The sequence below is a fragment of the Desmodus rotundus genome, chromosome 7 (genome assembly GCF_022682495.2).
Source record: "Desmodus rotundus isolate HL8 chromosome 7, HLdesRot8A.1, whole genome shotgun sequence".
NCBI classification, from domain to species: Eukaryota; Metazoa; Chordata; class Mammalia; order Chiroptera; family Phyllostomidae; genus Desmodus; species Desmodus rotundus.
In genome coordinates, this window is record NC_071393.1 from 101,841,804 (window position 1) to 101,867,974 (window position 26,171).

Sequence of the window (26,171 nt, forward strand, 5' to 3'; positions counted from 1 at the left end):
CTTTTTTATGGGCTAGACGCTCGGCTGGCGCCGCGGGGCATTCCGATTGGTGGGTGCTGCCCTGCGTCACGGGCCTGGCCCCGCCCCCGGCCCGGCGCCCGAGGCGGCCAGGGGCTCTGCGGAGCGCGCTCCCGGAAGGACGCGCAGCTGGGGCGGTGCTGTGAGCCGAGGGGGAGCGCTTTCCGCACCCGTGGAGAGGAGTAGGGTCGGTCTCCTTGAGTTGTTGCGGGACAAACGGAATCCGAAAGGAGCCAAGTGGCTGGACCTGGAACCCGCCGAGGAGAGGCATGGAAAGTAGTATGACTTGAAACTCATGCTTTCGTTAGTTTAAAATATGGGCAGCGCATCCTCTGGCTGGTTTCAGAGGTACCGTTACACCAAGTGGTCCTATCTGAGTCCCTGTATCTAGGAAGATGGTATTTGTGGTGGCCAGAACTTTGACCCTGGGGAAATTGATTTGCAAGCGAAGCTAAACTTCTTCCCTCTGATGTTGATAAAAATTGTGAAACGCTATTGATCAACCGAACTCTTAACCAGTGGCATCTGCTTTGACTGTTTTAAGACTTAAAACTGGACATTTTTTCCTCACTTGAGGGATTATTTCATAAGGCCACTGGTGAGTTTTGTTTTTTATTTTTTATTAATTTTGTTTTTTCTTGAGAGAGAAAGAGAGACGTGGATTTGCTGTTCCACTTATTTATGTATTCATTGGTTGATTCTTGTGTGTGCGCTGACCTGGATTGAACCGTGGCCATCAGGACCTGGCTCTAACCAAGTGAGCTAGCACAGGGCCAAAGGGAGTTTTAAACCATGTATCAACTTATCTTATGATCTGCTCCAGAGAGTTTCTGATGCTGATTTTCTGACATATAAACAAGTATTGCAAGGCTTATGATCAGACAAATCAGGAGGGAAGTCCCCAGAATTATTCTATACTAATAAAGTAGCTCAGTCGTTATAATTAGTATTCACTGAATGTCTGCTCCAGGCATAGCTATGTTCTAAACATTAAGGACAGAAATATGGAAATTCACTGGCCTCCTGCGCATCTGTAATCTAAAGTAGAAGAAATATTCATCTAAATGGGTTTTTAAAAGATAGTTATTGAATTTCTATATACGTTAAATACCAAATTACATAAATCATGAAATATGAACATGCTTTGGAAAGTCTCTTTGTCACTCTCCTAAGTTTTTCTCCCACTGACATTTTCCCCCTTTAACTGCACTGCCCACTGTCCCCTCTCTCAACCATAGCTGGAGACAACATTAAAGGATGGCCTTATTTTTAACAAATGAGAACAAAGATACCAAGTAAGGTACTTTGAAAATGGAGGGATTTAATGGGTATGCTTTCAGTAAGGGTTTACTTTTTGTGGCCATCTTTGGCCTTCTTTTAAAAACATTTGTAAACATTAACTAATATCATATTTCCCAAAGACAATTTCTAATGGAACTTTTACTCTAAAAATTAACATTTACTTATAAACACTGCCACTGAGACATCAGCACATTTGTTGCCAATTGTCAATACAAAGTCACTGGATTTGTTCTAGAACATTTTTACTTGTAAAATGGAGGCAATGTCTTCTAGCTAAATATAAGGAAACTTAAAAATCACCAACATTATTTAAACAGTTCAATAATGAAATGTAAATAGTTTGGTAGTTGTAAGTAGAAAGAAGAGAAAAAGGAGGAACACACTAAAAGAACAGGGACTTGTTCCACAGAGTTTATTAGCATAAAATGGTTCAAAAGTCAAGATACGGGCATTCACAGCCAGGGTTTGTGACAGCATCTATGATTCTAGCCCAGCATGTCACCCATTTTCACCTTGGATCCAAACTGGGAGTTGTTCTCTACCAAAACACCAAGGATTTTTTTCCCCCCCATTTCTAAGATTGTAATAGAGAAACAGGTGAGTGAGATGCATAGCTTCAGAGGTTGAGTACTGTAGGGCTACAGAGATATAGTCACTTGTCAAGGGTAATAGGTAAACTAACATTAGGCATTTGGCAATGGTAATTGGAAAAAGGCAAATTTCTTTAAATGCGCTTGATGAAGGTTCTATATTTGAAATTCAAACTTTTGAGGAGATTCTGGATCAAGGTGGAAAGGTACACAAGAGAAGTATCCTTATCCCACTCCTAACTTCCGGAAGCAGGGCTGTGGAGTCAGTGGAATTTGTACGTGTCTCACTAAACCCCCAGATGTAGAAAACTGAATGGAGGCCCTAACCTTTCTTCTTTTCTGACTGAGGAGGAATGGAAGAGCTTTTAGAGAGAAAATGAAAGAATATGAACACTGAGCTTACTTTGTGACACGGAAGGGAAGACTCAAGAGCTCCACATGGAGCTGAAGAAACTATGCAAAGACACCTCCCCAGGGGAGAGTAGACATACCCTAAACAGTTGCATGTCACTGGTGGAGGATGTTAAATACCATGTCAAAAGAACGCGAAGATGCTAATAAGACAGGCACTAATGGAGAGGTACACACTTCAACAGCTGAATGTTGTCCTAACCTTCACAATTCCTCACAGGAGAAGACATATAACACAGACTCCTCAAGGTGCAAACTGTAGCAGAGTCAGTTTGCTACAATTTGGCGTCACTACAGTGGGAAACACAGAGAAGTCACCCTCAATAACAGCAGGCATGGACAGAAGGGAGAGAAACAGCCTGGCAACTGTGCAAACACACAACAGCCAAACACACAAAAGCAAACAAAGGCGGAAATGATACTGCATGTGGATGATATAAAGACAAAGAAGCCAACACAGAAGCAAACAAAGCTCATGGAACCGAAGAAAATTCCTCACAAATGCTTTCTGCTACAGAACAACTTAATAAAAACATGGATTCAATAAGACAAAAACCAAGATAATAATAGAATTGCAAAAGGAGTTGCATATCTAAGGAAACAAATTGAGGATCCTTATTATTATGGAATTAATTAGAAACATGTACAGAATAGACACTGTTGAAAATTCAATTGCTGATATGAAGTTAGGCATCACAATGAATGTACAATAGGAGGAAGATGAAAGCTATTAGAAAAGACAAAGAGGACCTAGCATAACGATAATTAGGGTGCCTGAGGTAGAGAACTCAACAAATGAGAGGATGTTGTCAAGATATAAGCATACTTCTGTACCAGAAATAAGCCTTTATATTTACGTTCAGTTGATTTACATCAAGGATAAATTCAATGGGATAAAGACAATTCAGTGGGATAAAGAAGACTATTTTCAACAAATGGGACCAGGACAACTGGATACCTACATGCAAAAGAAAGAAGTTGGATCTCTAACTCACAACACATACAAAAATTAAATAGGTTAAAGACCTAAATGTAAGTGTAAAAATTATAAACTTCAGAAGAAAACATACGAATAAATCTTCCTGACCTTGGATTAGGCCATTAGATTTCTTAGAATAACACCAAAAATGGAAGCAAAGAAATGAAAACAAGATAGATTTTACCAAAATTAAAAACTTTTGTGCTTCAAAGGATACTATCAAAAAAGGGAAATTGAATAACAATAAAAATGTTAAAAAAAAGAAAAAAAAGGAAAATACAAGCTACAGAATGGGAGAAGATATTTGCAAATTATATATCTAATATGGATTAGTATCTGGAATATATAAAGAACTCTTACAACTAAATAATAAATAGATCGGCCATAAGTAGAGCAAGGCTTGGGAGTCGGTGCAGAAGGGGCTCAGAGCCAGGCTGGGGCTTGGGGGGCAGGCCAGGCCAGCAGCAGGGCACTGGACCTTCCCAGTGCCCCAGCCACCTCCAGAACCAGTCACTGTGGACAGGCGCTTCCCCCTGTGCTTCTCCCTGTGCCAGGAAACCAGGTTCTTGAGCCTTCAACATTTCAAATAGAAAGAAAAGATATGTTAAGAAAGGAGAAAAGCATTCCACATTCCAGAATTCTCTGTTGGAAGCATTCTTTGTGTTACCATGGCTGACCCATATGCCAGTGGGAAACCTGCCAGTTTGGGGGGATTCACATGCAGAGATCAGGAGCAGGACTTGAGTTCCTTTCATCCTTAGGAATACTACGAAAGGACAGGATGTTGAGATTTGCTTTGCACTTAGTAATTCTAGAATCCAGGAGCACGATCCAAGTGGTCAAATTAGAGGAATGGCTGAATGACAACTTGCTATACTTAGGAGACCCCCTTTCTGAATTCCGTACTTTTGATACTAATAGGAAGCCAATAGTAAAAAAATCTAGCCAAGATGTTCCTATGAATCAGCTGAAGGTAAAAATGAAGTCTAAGCCCTGGTTCCAATGCTGGGAGCATCCAAAGTATAATATTAAAGGAATCAGATTTGATCTTTTTAACTGAAGAGCAAATGAAAGAAGCTCAGAAGTGGAGTCAGCGGTGGCTGGAGTTTGATATGATGAGGGAATATGACACTTCAAACATTGAAGCTGAAATAAGGGGTGAAATTGAAGCACCAAAAAGGCCTGATCTGAAAATGAGCAGAGGATATACGGACTCTTGAAGGGTTTTTTTTTTTAAGAAATTGATTTAATTGTACATCTAAAGAAGTAGGCATTAAATCAACTAAGCATTCATTATTTATTTTATGAGTACAATTTAAAAGATAAAATTAGCATGTCAGTTTATTACTTTAAAAAGAGCAATATATAAAAAAATAATAAATAGGCCAATAACCTAATTTAAAAATGAGCAAAGGATTTGAACAGACATTTCTTCAAAGAAATACACACATGGCCAATAAGCGTATGAAAAGATGCTCAGCTTCATTAGCCATCAGAGAAATACAAATCAGGGTGTGAATGAGTACTGTTGTACCTCATACTCACTAGGGAGACTATAGTTAAAAAGGTCGGTAATCAAAAGTGCTTCTGAGGATGTGAAGAGGTTGGAATACTTACACACCGGTAAGAGTGTAAAAGAGTGTACCTGCTTTAGAAAACAGCTGACAGTTCCTTAAAACATAAACACAGAGTTCCCAAAGCAGGTGTGAACCCGAGAGTAATGAGAACGTGTGTCCACACAAAACCTTGTACATGAACATCCATAGCTCCATTGTGCGTAATGGCCAGAAAGTGGAAACAGCCCAGCTGATTCAAGGATGAAAAAGGTAGGAGACAGACATGTCCTGGGATATCACTCAGCTATAAAAATGAAGCATTAATATATCCTACAACATGGATGGACCTTGAAAACATCCTACTAAGTAAAAAAGGTAAAGTGCAAAAGTCTATATATTGTGCGATTCTGTGTATGAAAGGCCAGTAGCAAATGTATAGAGACAGAAAGCAGACTGGTGGCTGCCAGGGCCTGGGGAGAATGGGTGATAGGGAGTGACCACTAATAGGTATAGGTTTTTTGGGGGGTGATGAAAAATATCTGAAATTAGATAGTGGTGATGGTTGTACAGCTTTGTGAATAAACTAAAATCTACTTTAATCAGTGTCACCCCAATACATTTAATTAAAAATATAAAAACCACTGAACTGAATGATTTAAAATAATTTTATGGTATATGAATTATATATCAATAAAAAAGAATATTTCTCTTAAAAAGTTAAAAATACAGTTTGCAAAAAATATACAGTTTCCTAGAACAATTTGTTGTAGAAAAATTTGAGACAGAATGCGTAACACCAGGCTGGATAAACTCCGAGGATAAAGACAGCTACAAGGACAGAGTTTTTCAAGTGTCCAGACAAGAAACAAAACAACAAATTGCCTAAATGGGGTTGGGAGTAAGGGCATAGCCTTCAGTTTTTCCATAGCAACACCCATTGCCAAAAGGTCGGGGGGCGGGGGGAGACAACTTCATAGCTTTAAGGAAAATAAGTTCTACCCACTGAAGAAAGCATTCGAGTATAGGGATACACCATCTCAAACGTGTATGGACTTAGAAAACACAACTCCTCTAAGTCCCTGTTGAGAAAGCCACTTGATATGAGAACCTGCTAATTAAGAGATAATCAAAATAGAGAACTTAAGAACAAAGAAGTGATGGTAAACATTTAAACATGAAACCAATTTGAAATATTTAAATATAAAAGTGCTAAGTATGGCCCTGGCTGGGTGGCTCAGTTGGTTCAAGCAACACCCTGTACATCAAAGGCTCCCAATCAGGGCGCAGGGGAGGCAACTGATCGGTGTTTCTCTCTCACATCAGTGCACATCTCTCTCTCTCGAATCAATAAAAACGTATCCTCCAGTTAAGATTAGAAAAAAACCCACTAAGTATAAAGCCAGTACTAAGTAACTTTGAGAATCATTATCACAGAACAGATCATGAACAGCATTACCCTGGTCCCTATAAGAATAATAAAAAAATTACACAAAAGCAAAAACTGGGGAGAGGGAGGTGAGCACCATCCTCATCTTTCCTAAAAAAATATTCAGTAATATTGAAACTGAAACATAGTAGTAAAAAAATCAAACAACAACTCAAACCTCATCATGGTTTTCATAATTGCTTTTTTAACCTTAGAGGGATTGTTAAAAAAAATGTTACTGATGGTAAGAAGCAAATTCTTACTGTGATAGTCAATTTTTTATGTCAATGTGATGTCTGAGGAATGCCCAAGTGGCTGGTAAAACATTATTTCTGGGTGTGTCTCTGAGAGTGTTTTTGGAAGAGACTGGTGTTTGAGTTGGTGAACTGAGTAAAGAATTGCCCTCCCTACCCAGTGTAGGTGGGCATCATCCAGTCCACCAAGGGCCTGAATAGAACAAAGAGGTGGAGGAAAGGCACATTCCCCCTCTGCTTGAGCTGAGGCATCCATCTTCTGCCCTCTGACTTTGGTAATCCAGCTCTTGGTTCTTCGGCTTTCTGGCTCAAATCAGAACTGACAACATCAGCCCCCTACCCCTACCCCTCCCCCCTCCCTTATCAGGCCTTAGGACTCTCAGGCTTTTTTTAAATGATCACTAAGTGTTCACCCAAATATTATCAATTCTGTGTGAACTATAAACTTGTTTTAAAGATTTGTGTCCATTTTATAATGATACAATTTGTACTGAAGAGTTTTTAAAAAGATAACCTACAGCCCTGATCAGTGTGGCTCAGCTGGTTGGGCATTGTACCATAAAGCAAGTTGTCGCCAGTTTGATTCCCGGTGAGGGCACATGCCTGGGTTGCAGGTTTGGTCCCTGGTCGGGGCATGTACAAGAGGCAGCCCATTGATGTTTCTCTCTCTCTCTTTCTCCCTGCCTTCCCCTCTCTCTAAAAATAAAATAAATAAATAAAATCTTTAAACAAATTTTAAAAAATAACCTACATATATACAGTTAATTTTCCTCCAAGAACTTCTTTGAAATACAGTATAAACATTTTAGAACAGAGTCCACTGTGGTTCAAACTTCAAAAATTTTCTTTAAAAAAAAAATTTTATTGTTATTCAATTAGAGTTGTATGCCTTTTCTCCCCATCCCTCCACCCCACCCCAGCCGAACCCACCTCCCTCCCCCACTTCCACCCTCCCCCTTGATATTGTCCATGTGTCCTTCATAGTAGTTCCTGTACTCAAAGATTTTCTTGAAACCCACTACAAATACTGGCTCAAGACCATGTCCCAAAGTGACACCAGCAAAGATTTGATTGTAAGGCTCTACCTTTTAACACAAGAACACACTTGGTTATAAATGGCTTTTAACCTTGAGCTACAGTACAGTTATGCTACAAACCCTCCACCCTCCCAATCTAAAGGTATTCATGTGGAAATATGTACATTCTCTGAGCACTGTTTTTTGAGTCCTTGGTGATTTTGAGCTCTGATGGAGATCTCGAAGGTGTTCAGAAGTCCACGTGGTTACATTCAGGACAGGGTGAACTTTACAAATTCCACTTTCCTCCATTAGCGATAGTCCACAAATCCCAAAGTATGCATACAAAGCCTCTGGATGACTATCTGGCCACTTGGCAAATCCCGCCATGAGGTGATCCCATCCAAAATGAAATAACAGCTGTCTACAGGCTTATCTGGTCTTCCCTGATAACCACTTTGTTGCCTCATTATACACCACTTCTTTATCCTGTTCTTTTCCTGAAAAAACTTCTAGTTTACCCATGAGACACAGCAATGCAATGCCTCAAACAGCTGATCCTCCATGAGATTCAAATCCAGCTCCCTGTGCCAACCCATTGTCATAGGACATATTTTTAATATGGTTGATGGCTTTTTTCATATCCATGCCGGACCAGTTGTTAGCATATAGCAAATACAGGAAGCACGGCACAAATCGCATGTCATTTTCACTGCCTTTGGGTCCCGCAGAAAAACTTACGTCTTTGACTGAAGGCTCTCAAGTCTGCTAAGCATGCTTCTTCATTTACTCGGCTTAGGTCATCTCCGAGAATAGCCAAGCATGAAAGGCTGGTGTAGGTCATTGCAATGTGGCCACTGACATAAGGATTCTTTGATAGATTGAATGGAATACCCAGGTATAAAGAGCCTCAGAAACCACAGTGACTTAGATTTGATCTGTCTTCTGTGGGAAGGACCTGCAGGGAGTAAATCCACTCTATTATCTTTGTTCACCACATCTAAGGAATCCAACACACCCAGCCGTGAAAGCGCAAAAAATGTAATTGTCAATCCGCTGGTCTCCAGCGAAGAATAGAGCCCAGGCAAAACCCCAAAGGCAGGCAGCCCTGGAAGAACGGCACGAGCGGGTCCCGCAGGAGATCCAGCAGCTTTCCTTCACAGCCCCTACCTGCCAGTCGGCTTCCGTGACAGCCACACAGCCAGGGAAGCCACATCTGCCGTGACCCCAAATGCCCGCACTTTGAGTTCTCAACGGCATTGTGAAATGGCCCAATTCAAGAAAGGTTGTCAAACTCATGTATGATGAGAACACTGGGACAGCCCTCTCTGTCAGCTGAGACAAAGATTATCTGGACACTGACCAGCATATATCTGCAAAGGGCACCATCTCCAACACAGCCGTGTCTGAGGAGAAGGCTGTGCATCCCATCCGCGCATTTCCACTGCACATGCCTGCTCCCCAATCTCCTCCACAATTAGTGTGGTGGCTATTTCTGGAGGAAGCCTAGTTTATCCAGAGTGGCGTGGAGGATTTGTTTTCTAGTCAGCAAATGCTTTCAAGTGATAATTTAACTGTCAATGAAAAATAAATAAAAGGTGTCGCAGATTCTGTAAGATCTTGGCAATTTGTGGAATCTCTGTTGTTACTGAATGTATCTCCCTCTCAGTTGCCTGGGGAACTGCATTTTAATGTCACACACCGAGCAGTTCTTTCCTGAATGTAATTGTAGTTTTTCTGATGCCATAGTTAAAGCTGTTTAAATGTTTGGCTTCCAGCAATACTTCCTAACATCATTCATGACAGTGATGGATCTGAAACCATTTAAATACATTTAAAAATCTCACTAACTTGTTAAATAACTGGAGAGAGAATCCTATAAAAATAGAAAATATTGCCCTGGCTGGTGTAGCTCAGTGGATTGAGCGCGGGCTGTGAACCAAAGGGTCACTAGTGCAATTCCCAGTCAGGTCACATGCCTGGGTTGCAGGCCAGGTCCCCAGTGAGGACCACAAGAGAGGCAACCACATATTGATCTTTCCTTCCTTCTTTCCCCCTCCCTTCCCTTGGAAGGAAGGAAGGAAGGAAGGAAGGAAGGAAGGAAGGAAGGAAGGAAGGAAGGAAGGAAGGAAGGAAGAAAGGAAGGAAGGAAATCTTAAAAAAAAAAAAGGGAAATATTTTTGTTACCAGAAAAGGCATCTAAACATATACATATGAATCCGTAATGATCTGATGTTTCGAGATCATGGCTGGTCCTTAGTGGGATAGCATCTTAGAGGCCAGCCATGACCTCTCATCAGAGAGGTGCCATAAAGAGAGACGAAGCCCAGTACTGCATGGGTCATTGGTTTCTGGCAGTTGCTGCTAGGTGCCTGCCCAGTATTCTTTCTCCCCATCTTCTTTTACTGCAAGATCTCCAGCTTCAGAGAGGCAATGTGCCTGGACTCGGCCCAAAACACATGTTCCAAGCTCCCTGCAGCTACAACAGTCATGTGACATAGTTCTGTCCAATGAGCGATCAGTTGCTGGGTGGCACTTCTGGGAAAGGCCTATGAAACGGTGCAGACAGGCGCCTTGTGCCCTTCACTTTCTTTCTCTTGCCAGAGGGCAGAGGCCATGCTAGAAGTGGATTAGCCACCTTGTGCCCAGGAGATTACAAACACAGGCTCAGGATGACTGAACAGAAAGATAAGAAGATCCTGAATCCCTGATGACACAGCAAAGCCTCTGTTCCAGCCCTCAGCCACCTCCCACTAGGCTTCTCATTACTTGAGAAAAGTTCAACAACATATGGAGCCACTAACATTTGAGTGCCTGTCATTAGTAACTCAATTTCTACCTGATACACAGTTTGGTACCTGTAAAGGAATGCTGCAAGTAAAATGGGAAGCTAAGTGTTTGAACAGAGGGCTTTAACAGTTCACCGGCTGGAGCCTGGAAAGCTAGTGGCCCGTTTTGGCAAGGCACAGCATTTGATCAAACCGTTCTTTGCTGTGCCTTGCTTGCTGTGCCACAGTCGGCTCTACGACAGCAGAGCAGGAAGAGAAATGGCATCCGGGTCGTTGATATTATTGTTGAGTCATTCTAGAACAGCTTTGCCTCCCCAAGACTACTTGGTAAAAAGAATGATCTTTTATAGTTTTCTTTGCCTTTTACATTATAAAATACATCTGTTTTAGGCACATAGATGAGAGGAATAATTCTAAATATCTTTCATGGTGACTGGCATATAGAAACTAGTAAGAACTTGTTGAATAACTAAAGGGAAAATCTCATCCTATCCTTGTCTCCCTTCAGAATATACATAGATAGACACCCTGCTTTTGTTGAATTTGTATTACTTTTCTGCCAATTTATTAGGCCTTGCTCCAAGAAAGTAAACACTTTACAGATTGATTAATTATGTTGGACTTTTTTTAATTAAATAATTTTTATTGTTATTCTATTACAATTGTCCCAATTTTCTAGCTCTTAACCACCACACTTTAATGTTGCTTCAGTGTATTTTTCTTCATTCTCCATCATCACCCTCACTCTGAACTTTGGGTTCTGTGACAGTAGCTGTTGCCTGATGTGTTTGGGTTTTCGTGTCTTTGCTTTGTCACGCTGCGTATTTCTTCTTCTTCCTGCCTGTGTGAAGGTGATTCTTGGGTTCCAGCATCATATCCTATGCAGTCAGGCTCTCTATAGGAATGACTAAATGATGCTTTATGCTTTTTAAAAAACAAAATTGTGAGTTTTTTTATTAGAACCATGAGGTATGAGATTTGCTATTACCATATTGACTAGTGTGGCAGAGAATTCTAGAAGTTCCTGTATCCCTTTGCCCAACAGCGGGAGACAAGGATTGTCATTCCCATCTTACAGAGGAAGAAACCGGTTTTTACTTGCAGAATGTCAGGAATTTGTTCAGCTGGTGAGTAGCCTGAAGCCCTAACTGGACCAGCCCAGCATTTAGTTCCCTTAGGAGGAAAGGAAAGTCAAGTTATTAGCAATTTTTTTTTCCAAATGTAGCACCTGCCCAGTGGCAATCAGATGGACTGAATAATAAAGACTTTTCTCTGTTTCCCATACCCCCCAAGCAGCCCCTCAATCTCCATTCTGCTGTAGTCCTCCACCTTGATAAACAGGGACTGAAGTCAAGTTAAATTTGATTTATAAAAATGATGTGACTCTTGCCTCCAGGGCTGTGGAATAAAATTCAAACCCCTTTAATATCTCTGCAACATGGGTACCATGGTCCCTATATATAGATGAAGGGACTCCCCCAGGGTCATACAGCTAGCAAGTGACACCTAGCTGGCTCCACACTTGGAAGCCCTGTCACTCCCATTTGCTCCCGTCCTGCGGTAGGCGCCACGGACACAACAGAGGCGTGGAGGTGCCCTCTGCACACTTGCAGTGATGGGGCCCGAAATGCTTGCCCCTAGTCTGTATTAGGAAAACATCAGGAAAAAATTTCCCTGGCAAACATACACATCCAGTTCTATTCTCACAAACAGGATCTAAATCCATGTCCAACATCCCACGAAGAAGTTTCTTCTCGTTGCTTATGTTCATACTTTCCTCTGACCACAAGGAAACGATCCTTTGGCAGCGAAGATGAAAGGGGTCCTGGCTGAATTGGGACCGGTCTGGGGTCCCACACCAGAACTCACCCCTTCCTGTGTGACCTTGGGGAAGTAACCGCTCTGGGATGTAATTTCCTCACTTGCAAAGAGAGAAAACTTTGTTTTGAGAATTAAAAATAACGTACGCAAAGGACATTGTAAATGTATCATAATAAATTTTATGATGATGATAGAAATAAGCATTCCTACTCTTCATTTTCCTCAAAATCTTCCATCATTTTTAATACAAAATAAGAGGAAACCTTTCGTCTCTCCGAGGGGAAAAAAGAGCCTAAATGGTGTTTGTGTGGCTGCACCTGTCTATTCATTTAGTGTCACCATTTCCCGGGAATCAATACGATTAATTGCCTGTGGGCATAGTTTCCTGGCAACACATGTCTTGAACCAATTCAGGTGAATTTTCTCTGTCATTTATGGTCACCTGGCTCCTGCATCCAGCAGTTCCTTGCAACCTTCCATAAATATTACTAGGATTGTGCTTGCTTAAGGGAAATGACCAAATGTTATGTTTACATACTGTTTTTCTCTTGGGATATTACAATGCTGAGCAAGGAGCCGTCTGCTGAAGCCACAGCAGTCTCTTTGAAGGCAGTCGGGTGGGTGTTTTTATGCTATGAAAACAGAGCAGAAAAGATGTATTCACAGGGTTTTCTGGCCTGAAGAAAAAGGAGTAATCCCTCAGTGAATCCTATACTACTATTGTTGGTGATCAGGAGAAGCCCAGGAAAAACCTGATTTTTCCTGCACAAGAGTCTACCCTGACATTTCCTTTTCTTTCCACTGGGAGTAGGCTGGCAAGTACCTTTAAGGCAAAACAATAGTCAGGGGTTATTACCAAAGCATTTAGCAAATAGTATATGAACCTTCCATGTTTTAAGTGTAAATATTCTTCACTTTAAATTCCCTTTACCCTTCAAAGCCTGATTTGTCTTAAAAATTTCTTATCTGAATCCCTGCAGGCAAGACATTTACTTCTCAAATGAAAAAAAAAGACATTTACATTAATATTCACTACATAGGTTTTTATGATTACTAACACAACATATATTTTAAATGATATCGTTTTTATTTGAAAAATGACAATTTTTGATAGAATTAAAGCCTTCCATAATCTCACCACCATGTTATCAATTTGCTGTATTTTTAAAAGTTTTCCTACGAACCATTTATATAAGAAACATCCAAACCCACAGATAATTGTTGAGTTTATCTGAGCCAAAACTGGTGACCACTGTTGAGAAGCAAAGATCTCAAATACCCTAGAGAATGACAGTGTTGCAGTTTCTTTTATTTTAAATATTTATTTATTTTTGTTTTTGCAGTTTCTTTTATACATTTGGAATTAAGGAGGGAAAGTAAGGAAGTTACATGAAGGTGGGGGAAAGCCAGGTAGGAAAGTTAACAAGATTATGTGCTCCCTGGGTGGTTCTGGAAGAAAGGATTACTTCTGGCATTTCAAAGGTGCGTTCACCCAGATGCACAAGAACAATGGACATGGCTAGCTTAAAAATGTTTTACTAAGGAAGGTATTGTCCTGGGCTGTGACTGCCCACCATGACCTGCCCAGTTCAGAATTTATAATTTAATACAGAACCGCTTTTTCATCCACATAATTTACTATATTAAACAGAAAACCACAGGCCCAAAATGGTATCACTCTTGCTGAAAGCCCATGATACCAAACCTAGATTTAATAGCTAATCTAATTGCAGTTTCAACCTTTCCCAGCAAGTAATCAATCAGGCTGGGATTTCCTGGTCAATCCTAGTGAGGGAATCTGCCTGGTAAGACCCTCTACCTTCCCCTATGGGAAGGTGTCCTTGCCTGAAATAATCCACTGTTTTAATTTCTTAGTCCCACCCTCTTTCTACCTACAAAAGCTTTCCATTTTGTACAGCTCATCGGAGCTCCCTTCTAGTGGCTAGATGGGATGCTGCCCAATCATGAATTGCTTAATCAACACCAACTAAATCTTCAAATTTACTGGGTTGAATTTTGTTTAACAACTGTAAGCTATTTTTCAAAGATTATGAAATGCCTTGTATGGGGAAAAGGAAGAAAAACTACTACACTTTCCATTTTTTTTAATGTTCAATGATATGTGAAAAAAAAATTTTTAATTGGCCTCCTGCCCCCAAAAGGTGCCACACCTCTGCTGCCTTAACGCCTCAGCACTTCGGTGTCGTTAACCCCAGGCACCACTTTGCGGTCCACAGTCTGGTGGGTGGCAGTCTTTTGGATGCATTGCATGGAGTTGCTGTTGTCCAGGGCATCACCAAGATCAAAATCCTCCCCTTTGTTTTAATCAGGCAGCGGTAGGTGGCAATCTCAGCCTCCAACATGACCTTAATGTTCGGCAGGGCCTCCAGCTCCTGGGCCTGGCATTGCCCCTTGGTCCAGGTCTAGAGCAGCTCTGACTCCAGGTGCAGCAGGATCCCACTGAGTTATTCCACCTGCATGGCATAGCGCGTCTCCACCTCCCTCAGGCCATTCCTCAAGCTGGCCTTTAGATTTCTCATCAAGTCCAGGTCAATCTCCAAGGACTGGACTGTACATCTTAGTTCTGTGTCATCTCAGCAGTCCCTATCTCAGGGGTCTGCAAGGTGACCACTGTGGTGCTCTCCTCGACTTGTCTAATTCCTCTTGGTTTTTCCAAACCAGCTCATCACACTGGACCCGGATGTCCGCCATGATCTTGTGTCCTGAGATTTGGGGGCATCCAACTCCACAGTCAACCCAGAGTTGGCAATCTGGTTTTGTAGGCCATTTACTTCCTTCTCGTGGTTCTTCTTCATGAATGGCTCCTCCTTGAGAACCTCCGTCTCTGTCTCCTGCTGCAGCTGAGTGATATTGGTGTCATCAATGACCTTTTGGAGCCCATTGATATCACTCTCCACAGACTGGCCCATGGCCAGCTGCATCTCACACTTGACCTGAAGTCATCAGAAGAAAGACAAGCATTGTCAATCTGCAGAACGATGTGGGCATTGTCCACAGAACTTGCAAAGATCTGGCCCTCAGGTCCTCAATGATCTTGCAATGCTCCCAGTCTCTGACCTGGGGTCCCTTCTTCTCCAGGTGTTCCTGGATTTTGCCCTCCAATCTCTGATCAGCCTCCAGGCTTCTCACCCTCTCCAGGTAGGAGGCCAGGTGGTCATTCAGGCATTGCATAGTCTCCTTCTTGCTCTGGGGGCCCCCTATGCCTGCCAGACCCTAGCCATCCCCATGCCAGGCCCCTGGCCCCCCAGCCACCCTGCACACTGGTAGAGTGGGGTGCAGAGATCTGGGAGCCTGAGCCCCCAGCACCTGCATAGATGCTGGCCTTGCTGCTGTCCAGACGGGCTCAGTGCCTAGGCAACCGCCCAGATCTCAGGGTCAGATAGTTTCGTGGAGAAGCTGGAGCGGGTGTTGGAACTCGTGTTGTTCAGGGAAGAAAGCAAGAGGTCAAGACTCATGTTCAAGCTACAATGAAAAATAAACTACTAGATTTTCCAGTGTTTTTTTAAAAAAATAATTATAGATTTAAAGAGAATTTCCAAAACAGCACAAAGAATTCCCATATTCCCTTATGCGAGATCCTGTGCTAACATTTTCCCACGCTTGCTTTGTCATTCTCTCACTATTTTACACTACTCCAAGAATTTCCTCCCTCTCTGCCATAGTGACATCTCTATTCTTAGTTCTCTCACTGGTTCCTTCTATATCTCCAATCAATGTACTTAAGTCTCAGCTTTCGTTCCAACCGTCGTAGAAAGGGAACTGAGCCCTGCTTTGCAAGCAGAGGATATTAGCACTCTAATTCCTTACCCTCTTCCCCTCATCTAAAGGCTGTTCCTGTGACAGTGTCAATTTATTACATTTTCATTCTGTCCTATAATCACCATTCTAACGTCCATGATTTGTCTATGAGTTCATTCGACAAGATGGAAACTAATAGGACTCACATTTCCGTGAGGATGTGCCCATGGCTACTGCAGAGCAGCAGCGTGCGAGACGTGCTCCTCGGGGCCAGCACCATGACCACTTGTCACTTAGTGGAGAACATTCCCCGTGCCAAATGGAAATGGGGACTCTGCCTTTTATCTCCACCAAATCCCCCAATCAAATCTGCATGTTTTTCCAACTTCTTGCTGCTGCCTGATCAGTCACTGTCCTGGCACCCACATTGTGTCTCTGGCTTACCCCTTCCTTCACAGGCTTTGTCAGCATGCAGGAGCCCCTGAAGTGCCAGAATCTCCCGCTGTGGTTCTCCCTGCAAAGTTTGCGCACTTTCTTTAGAGCAGTCTTCCCTTTTAATTGGTTGCCCAGAATGAAACAAATTCAGATTTCACATAAATTCTCCATCTCTGTTTTCTATGGAACAATTACGAGATTGAGTCACTCTGGACCGGGATCCGGCAGCAACGGCTGGGCTGTAGTGCAACAGCACTAGCTCTCTTCCTTTTACCAGCGGTAATGAATTTCCAACACTTGAAATCCACTTGCACTTAATCTCCTTGGCTCCAACCCCACGTCTCACCCCTGCCCTAAAGCCTCTTGTCAGGTTGCACAAGGCAAATGGTACCTCTCCTGGGCTGTAGCCCCTCCTCATGTATTCTCCCTGCTACTCCAGACCAGACTGCTTCAGTGGCATCACCTGGGAGCTTGTTAGAAGTGATGCAGAAACTCATGCCTACCCTGAACTTACTGAATCATATTCTGCAGTTTAATGAGATTTCTTGGTGATTCGTAGGCCAATTCAGAAAATAACCAGTCTATGGTTTCCCTGCCTTGCTTCACTGAGCATCTTTTTTTTTTTTTTTTTTTTTGGTCTTCCTAAAGTTACTGAATTCTCTCATGCATGGATGGCCCTCTCCCCTTCCACTTCATTACTGATTTTGTGAATCTGTTTTTTTTATTTTCAGTTCCTTTCCATTATTTAATGGAAACTCTAGAGGCAAAGGGAAAAAAAATTGCGTGGGCAGTACTTCAGCAAGCACTCTGACATTCCAGACACAAGCCTTAGAACTCTAGAGCAATACAAATTTTTGCCACGCCCCATTTTGTTGTTAGTTTGTGTTTTACAGCTCTCCTCTCAATAACAGCACAGACTTGGAGGCTGTAACAGCTGTTTACGATCTCCATGAAAGAATTCCTCACGTGGGAGTCTCCGAATGCCCTGGGGCTGATTACTTTACACCTGGAAAACTCTGAAATGTTGCTGCTGTAAGACTGACAGCCGCCATTCTGCCAGACACAACAGCATTAAACAAGCAAATTGGAAATTAAAATTGTCAGGGAGAAACTTTCATCTACCCTAAAGGTTCTTTTGGTTGGTCTAATAATCAAACATGAAACAGATTAGCAAGAGGAGATAACCAAATTTAATACATAACTATGTATGGGAACCCACACACATGAGAAAGTTGGAGATCCCACATATAAGACAGGTTCAAAGGCAGAAAGGGAAAATGAGGTACACATGACATTCTGAGCTAGGGATGAGGCGAGGCACCTTGAGATTTCAGAAGGTCACTGCAGGGAAAACAGGTGTTCAGTAATTACTAGTTTGCACTGCCATATAGATTCTCTCTGATAATACCCTATTATGAGCAAGGCCTCTAATTCACATTCCTCTAGGTAAGCTTCTCTTGAGCCTGCAGCGTCTCAGTTGCCTGTAGCTCAAAATAATCAGCATGTCACTGAGGTACATCCTGAGGTGGTTCTTTCTGAACCCCCACAGAATAAAGACAAAGGGAATGGAACAGCTTAGCAGAGATGCACAAAACCCTGTTTCTTTGCTGTTCTGGGTGTATTTTTAGTTTTAGCATCACAACTGTTACTGTACATTTGTCCCAGCCAGTCATCCAAGTATTGGTGGAAATTAACTGCAATGTTATGAATGTTTCACAGATGGATGAACCAAAGCTGATGAGAAAACAAACTGGTTCTGATCTTTTCACCATTTTGGAGATGAGTTTTATCTGGCTGAAAATAAGTATTTTCAATCAGAATCTACTACATAGAAATAGAAAAGGTTGGGGGTATTTTTTCTGCCAGAAACTGAATACCCAACTACAAGTGGCTTGAACTGGTGGTTCTCAAAATTGCCTGCACATTGGAATCCCCTGGGGAACCTGGCTTCTACCTCATCAGATCTGATTTCAGTGGACTTGGCGTGGTCTAGGCACTGAGAGTGATTCTGCTGTGCAACCAAGCTTGAGAACCACTGGCTTACACAAGGCAGATACTTCCTGCTCCACTTAACCAGAAGCCTGGTGGTGGTCTTGCAGGCCCAACCGGGACTCAGAAATGTCATCAAGGACCCAGGCTCTTCAACTTTCTCCTTACTTCTTCGCGTGTTGTCTGTCTCCACTCTCAGACATAGATGGCTGCTGTAGCTCCAAGCACAGTGTTAAACACAGCAGGGAAAGCGAGGTCAAAACCACCTCCTCCTCCCACTTCTGTCAGTGAAAAAAATCTTTCTAGGAACCCCCACACCCCTACCCATCTCACCCCAGAAATTTCTCCTGTATTTCACTGGCTGGCATGCAGCCACCCATAGACCAGCTGCTGGCAAAGAAGAGTGTCTTACCTCAATTACCGTGTTGCTGTTACAAAACAAAATGAAAGTTCCATTAAACCAAATAAAAAGAGAAGAATAGCTGTTGGGTGGGCAACCAACAGCATCTGCTCTGTAACCCTGGTATCCAAAACACATTAGCAGTAATCCATCAACTTGCGGGACCGACCATCAGGCTCCCCTGACTTGACACTAATTTATTTTCTTTTTGGAGCCATTCTAACTATTTGTAAGGAGTATGATTTCGTGACTTTAATTTTTTTCGTAGAGTTCTCCCAAAGAACATAGAGAAAGTTTAATTTAAAAATAGGACAAAATTCATTCCATCTTGGTAATTAATATATGGGTCCATTGGCACTTTCATAAACCTAAGAAATATTATGGGAGCTTACCATTTAAGGAATTATTTTATCATACTCTTCCATTTTCCCCAGCTACATTAAAAAAGGAATTAAACAATGAAAAAATAAAAATAATGGAATCAGCCCTGGTTGGTGTGACTCACTACATTGAGCATTGGCCTGTGAACCGAAATGTCACCAGTTCAGTTCCTTGTCAGGGCAAATACCTGGGCTGAGAGCCAGGTCCCCAGTTAGGGGCGTGCAAGAGGCAACTAATCAATGTTCTCTCAATGTTTCTCTCCCTCTCTTTCTCCCGACATCCCCTCGCTCTAAAAACAAATAAATAAATTCTTTAAAAAAATAATGGAATCAGAGTTCCAGCCAAGATGGAGGCATAGGTAGAAATGCTTCACTTCCTCGCACAACCAAAAGGAGGATAACAACCAATTTAAAAACAAAAACAACCAGAACTGCCAGAAAATCAAACTGCATGGAACTCTGACAACCAAGGAGTTAAAGAAACATTCATCCAGACTGGTAGGAAGGGAAGAGACGAGCAGCTGGGCAGATGCTCACAGAGTCCCGAAGAAATTGGATCCAAGAAGAAACACAGCAACACGCATCATAATTAAGTTACCCAAGATCAAAGACAAGGAGAGAATCTTAAAAGCAGCAAGAGAAAAGGAGACAGTTACCTACAAAAGAGTTCCTATAAGACTATCAGCTGATTTCTCAAAAGAAACCTTGCAGGCAAGAAGGGGCTGGAAAGAAGTATTCAAAGTCATGAAAGGCAAGGACCTACATCCAAGATTACTGTATCCAGCAAAGCTATTATTTAGAATGGAATGGGCAGAGAAAGTGCTTCCTAGATAAGGTCAAGTTAAAGGAGTTCATCATCACCAAGCCCTTATTATATGAAATGTTAAAGGGACTTATCTAAGAAAAGGAAGATGATTAAAAATGTGAACAGCAAAATGACAACAAACTCACAACTATCAACAACTGGACCTAAAAAATAACAAAAAACAAAACAAACTCAGCAAACAACTAGAACAGAAATGGACTCACAGAAATGGAGATCACATGGAGGGTTATCAGTGGGGAGGGAGAGGGGGAAGAATGGGGGAAAAGGTAAAAGGAATAAAAAGTATAAATGGTAGGTACAAAATATACAGGTAGAGGTTAAGAATAGTATAGGAAATGGAGAAGCCAAAGAACTTACATGTATGACCCATGGATGTTAACTAAGCGGGGAGGGGAATCCTGGTGGGAGAGGAGTGCAGGCCAAGGGGAATAAAGGGGAGAAAAAAACGGGACAACTATAACAGCATAGTCAATAAAATACACTTAGAAATATAATGGAATCACCTAAAAAGATGATGCAATGTAAAAAAAAAATTGTTGTCCTTCAGTTTTCTCATTGCATCATTTTTCAAGAAGGAAGAATTGAGGAACTATTTTTATAGTTTGCTTTATGTTTCATAGAACAAGAATCAGACTTTTTCATTTTCCATCCATTATGGCAAAGGGAATTGACAGAGGATAATGTTTCAGAATTATTAGATGATCAGAAGATAAATGCAAAGAGACAGACACCAACACTCCAAACTCTAATAATAATGGTGGAATTGATCATATAAGTGAAACCTGATTATGAGTGTTCAGATGATATTGTAGATGAATTTTCTTAAACTCAAGAATAAGTGATCTATGTATGTCTAAGGACAAAAATGTGGTATTTCTTATCCTGTTAGTCATTCAACATGAGGCACAGCATCACCCAATATATATATCCCCACCCAAGGATATATTTATTGATGTGGGAGAGAACCATTGACTGGCTGCCTCCCGCACATGCTTCAACCAGGAATCAAAACTGTAACCCAGACATGTGCCCTGACTGGGGATTGAACCCTTAACCTTTTGGTGCACAGGACGACACTACAACCAAACAAGCACCTGGCTAGGGCCCCCACCCACTATTTTTTGACAAGAACTGGGATTGTCTTGTTTTGCTAAAAGGAGGTATGATGGTATTCTTAAAACATTTTATTGTTTGTGCACCAATATTTATTTGAAGGTTTGCTATGTTTAAATTCTTGTTAGCATTTCTAATAAATTTTTTCTTTTGGGCTCCAACATTTTCTTTATTCTTTTGGAAATTCATCATAAAATGACTTCAAAATGGTGATGAGTATTTTTCTTGGTATACTGACAAAGGCCCCTCAGATCACCCAGCTGCGGGCTTAGAATCTTTCATCAAAGTGTCAACAAGAGAAACATTGATTATCTTGTTTAGGAGAAGCACTGTGCCTTGCTCTGAAGATACAAACAAAATAAAACAAAACAAACAAAAAACAGGTCTGCTCTTGAAAAGCTTATAACCTGGTTGGGAGTTAGAAGTATAACTTCTCTCCCATCAGTTACAAATGCCACCTTAGAGTGTTTCAGTGCCGGTTGTAGGACACCCTCTTTAACTCCCAGCTTTTCCCAGTGTTAACATCTTACACAACTAGAGTAGAATATCAAAACCAAGAAATTGACCTTGGAACAATCCATACAACTTACTCAGATTTTACCAGTACAGACAGACTTGTGTGTGGAGGGGGTGGGTATACAGCTCCATACGATGTCGTCACTTGTGAAGCCTTATGAAACCACCACCATAATCAAGGTACTACACTGAGCCATCACAAAACTTGCTCTTCTCACCTTTACAGTCTTACCGGTCCCCTCCCCACCTTTAACTCTGGCAACCACTCATCTGGTCCCCATCTCTGTATTCTTTCATGAATGTTATATAAATGGAATAATATAGTGGAATGAAATCAAAACCTCCTTTGGAGATTAGCTTTTTCCATTCAGCATAACTTCCTTGAGGTTAATCCAAATTGTCGCATGTGTTGTTTGTTCCTTTTTATTGCTGAGTAGTACACCATGGTGTAAATGTGCCCTAGTCTTTCTGGGTCGTTTCCAATTTGGGGCTATTAAGAATAAAGCTGCCACGAACAGTGAAGTATAAATTCCTGTGCAAAGTTTTCATTTATCTGGAATAAGTGCCTAAGAGGGCAACTGCTGGTCATATTTTAAGTCCATTTCAGTTTTGAAAAAAACTATCAAACTGTTTTCTAGAGGGACTGTACCATTTTTTGTCCCCAGCCATGTGAGTGATCTGGTTTCTCTGCATCCTCACCTGCACTTGGTGTTATCACTATTTTTCATTTTAGCTGTTATGATAGGTATATAGCGATATCTCATTGTAGTTTAGTTTGCATTTCTCTAATGGCCAATGCTACTGAACATCTTTTCATGTGTTAATTTGCCATCTGTATATCCTCTTAGTAAAATGTCTGTTTTGCTCATTTTCTAATTGGATTATGTTTTACTTTTTTCATGCTGAGTTTGAGATCTTCATATATTCTAAACATACCCAGCTGCTATTTTTTTTAAATTATAGTTGACATACTCAGCTATTTTTAATCAGCTGCTATAACGTTCAATCTGAGGGTCTAATGATGTCACGAAGCCACTATCTCACTGAACCATACTGACACTCCTCCCTCTTTGGCAAAGCCATCTCGACGCCTCCCATCCAGCTGTCTTCAGAGAGGAACTCTGTGGGGGCCAGGTTCCAATCCTGGGCAAAACATTTTATTTGCCCTTAATCTGCTCCACACTATTCTTTAAGAATTCGAGTGTCAGCTCTTCATCCTTCTTTCTCTAGAGTTTTTGTTATCAGAGCCATGAAAGCAGCCGAGCTGTTGACATGACAACTTCTGTTTTTAATTTCCCCCCCACTTTCACTAGATGGGTTTCTTCTGCTCATTCGTTTCTTGGCTTCCCCACAGCTTTAGCTCTCCCCTACTATGGCCACGGCCCTCACCTTTACAAGGCTGTGCAGTGCCGTTCCTCAGGTTAACTAATTCTGCTTCTGTGGTCCAATTCCATTTTTCTGGGAGAGAGATGGGACCCCCGAATATCGGGGTCAGTTGTGCACTTCTAGTGCAGCTGTGGCCTGGGGAAGCGATGGCAAGAGACATGTGGCTCTCCTCCTGGGGATGTGGCCCATGACGTTCTCTGAGAAGAAAGTATGAACAGCAAAATACTGTCATCTTGATCACAAGGACCACAGGGAACAGAGAAAGTCAAGAGAGGTGAAGTGGTTCCCCGAGCCACAGCTCCAGGGGTAGAGGCAGGATATAAACCCTAAGCCTACCAAGCTCCAAAGCCCGTATTGACTACGGCAATCACCGCACCAACATGGTTCCTGACCTCAAAACCTCGCTTTCTTGGTGAGATCAAGGAGCCACGGTTACAATAGAGACACATAAATTTCAACAGAAAACCATACCAACCAGGAGAGAACAGAAGACATAGATCTATTAAATGAAACACAAATCACAATTAAAAGAACAATAGTTCTACTCCCTTTTAACAAGTTTTACAGTAGTTAAATTTATGTTTATATTGTCCTCTTCATAAAAATATTTTAGCATTTATGAGCCTTTGGGTGACGTTTCAGTGGCAAAGTTAATGCCATAAAGTGAGAAAAAAAACAGAATGGCACAAACCCCTTTGAACAAGATACCTGCTCTTATGCAAGATCATTCTAATCTTGTCCTTGAATCAGCATTAACTGAACTTCTAATGTTAAAGTGACGTCATATTCTTAGGACTGAATAAATGGGGTAACTAAATAGCATCTTTTTTACACAATGTTGGGTCTGGCCTGCTAAAATTTTTACTTAGGAGTTTCCATCTATGTCCACCAGTGAGACAGGTTTATCACTTTCCCTCTTGAACTAACCCTGTCAGGTTTTGATACGAAGACTATGACAACTGCTATCCTCAACAATGTGTATAAAATTGGGATTTTTACTTGACTCCAAATTCATCTAGCCTGGTGTTTTCTTCTTGAATTTTAAATACAAATTTTTAAATTAGATCTTCTATTTCTTCAAGTTATAAAGACTTTATAGAGATATAATTCACATACAGTACATTGCACCCACTTAGTGTGCGATTCGGTGTTTAGTGCAAATTCAGAGCTGTGCAATCGCCATCACTATCTAACCCCAGGCCATTGCATCACTCCGAAAAGAAACCCGGTGAATGGTCATTCACCCTTTCCTCCTAACCCCTATTCCTAGGCAGTCCCACCAACCTACTTTCTGTCTATAGAGTTGGCTATTCTGGATATTTGATATTGATGGAATCACAAAATATATAATCTTGTGATTGACTTCTTTCAATTAGCATGTTTTCATGGTTTACACGTGTTGTAACATGCATCAGTACTTCATTTCTTTTTATTGCCAAGTAATATTCCATTGTATGAACACACCCCCTTTATCTATTCATCCCTTAGACATTTGGGTTTTTACTTTTTGGCTATTACAAATAATGGTGCTCTGAATAGTAATGTGCACGTGTTTGTGCGGACCTAGGTTTTCATTATTCTTGGGTTTATACGTAGTTGTGGAAATATTGGGCCATAGGATACTGTTCAACATTTTGAGGAAGTGCCAAACCAGCAGTTCCTACCAGCAATGCCTGATGGTTCTGATTTCTCCACCTCCGTATCAACACTTGCTATTGTCCATGTTTTTCATTATAGCCATTCTAGTGGGTGGGAAGTGATTCTCTTTGTGGTTTTGGTTTGCATTTTCCTGAAGATTAGAGATATTGAGTATCTTTTATGTGCTTTTGGCTATTTGTACAGGGTCCGGCAGTACGGCCTGCTTGAGTGTGGTTGATAGGGTAATAATATGGGTGTAATTTATAGTTTTAATTTGAACATTTCACCTAAAATGTCATATGCTGTGCTTGAGTGTGATATTGTTGTTACAGAATTACACACTTACGATTTTGTAATAAAAAAGGGGTGTTATTTGTGCCAGACCCTGTACATCCTCTTTGGAGAAATGCCTATTCAAGTCCTTTGCGCATGTTCTGTGGCTTGCTTTTCTTTGTTGATGGTGTTTTTTGAAGCCCAAAATATTTAATTTTGATGTTGGCTTCATCTGTTTTTTTCTTTTGTTCCCTGTGCTTTTAGTGTTATAGCTAAGAAACCATTGCTTAATCCAAGGATGAAGATCTACACCTGAGTTTTCTTCTAATAGTTTTAGCTTACATTTAGGTCTTGATCCATTTGGGATTAATTTATTAATATGGTGTGAGATAGGGTCCAAGTTCATTCTTTTGCATGAATCCAGTTGTCCCAGAACCATTTACGGAAAAGACTATTCTTTCTCCATTGAAATGTCCTGGCCACCCTGTCAAGTCAGTTGACTTAAATGTGAGTTTATTTCTGGACTCCCATTTCTACATTCTCATGCCAGTACCGCATTGTCTTGATTATTGTAACTTCATAGTTAGTTTTGAAACTGGGAAGCATAAATCCTCCAACTTGTTCTTTGAAAAAAATTGTTTTGGTTATTCAGGGTCCCTTGAGTTTCAGGATCCGCTTGTCATTTTCTGCAAGGAAGCCATCCGGTGTTTCGACAGGGACTGCACTGAATCTGTAGGTCAATCCAGGGAGTGTCGCCATCTGAACAATGTGACGTTTCTGATCCATAAACATGTCTTTGCATTTATTTAGGTCTTCTTCTGTCTTTCAACATGTTTAGTAGTTCAAAGTATAGTTTTGCATTTATTTGTTAAATTTATTCCTAAGTATTTTAGTCTTTTTGATGTTTTGAGTAAGTTTTAATAAGCTGTGCTTTTTAAAAAGATTTATTTATTTTTAGAGAGAGGGGAAGGGAGGGCAAGAGGGAGAAACATCAATATGTGGTTACCTGTTGTATTCCCCCTACTGGGGGCCTGGCCTGCAACCCAGGCATGTGTCCTGAGTGGGAATCAAACTGGCGACCTTTTGGTTTGCAGACCAGCACTCAATCAACTGAGCCACACCAGCCAGGGCTAACTGTGGGTACTGCTTTTGTAGGTACTTGTTCGCTTCATTAGAATTTTCCAATTTATTTGTCATGAAGTTATTTAAAATGGTCTTGAATTAGCCAGTGTTCAACCCAAGAAACAGAACCAGTAGGAGATATATATTAAGAGATTTGCTGCAAGGAATTGAC

At 41.3% G+C, this 26,171-nt stretch overlaps 3 pseudogenes; 1 reads left to right on the forward strand and 2 right to left on the reverse strand.

The window, feature by feature from the left end:
• Window positions 1-2,461: 2,461 nt before the first annotated feature.
• Window positions 2,462-4,520, forward strand: LOC112310984 (large ribosomal subunit protein bL19m pseudogene; annotated as a pseudogene).
• Window positions 4,521-7,719: 3,199 nt separating this feature from the next.
• Window positions 7,720-8,768, reverse strand: LOC112310983 (geranylgeranyl transferase type-1 subunit beta pseudogene; annotated as a pseudogene).
• Window positions 8,769-13,538: 4,770 nt separating this feature from the next.
• Window positions 13,539-16,576, reverse strand: LOC123480552 (keratin, type I cytoskeletal 18-like; annotated as a pseudogene).
• Window positions 16,577-26,171: the final 9,595 nt, after the last annotated feature.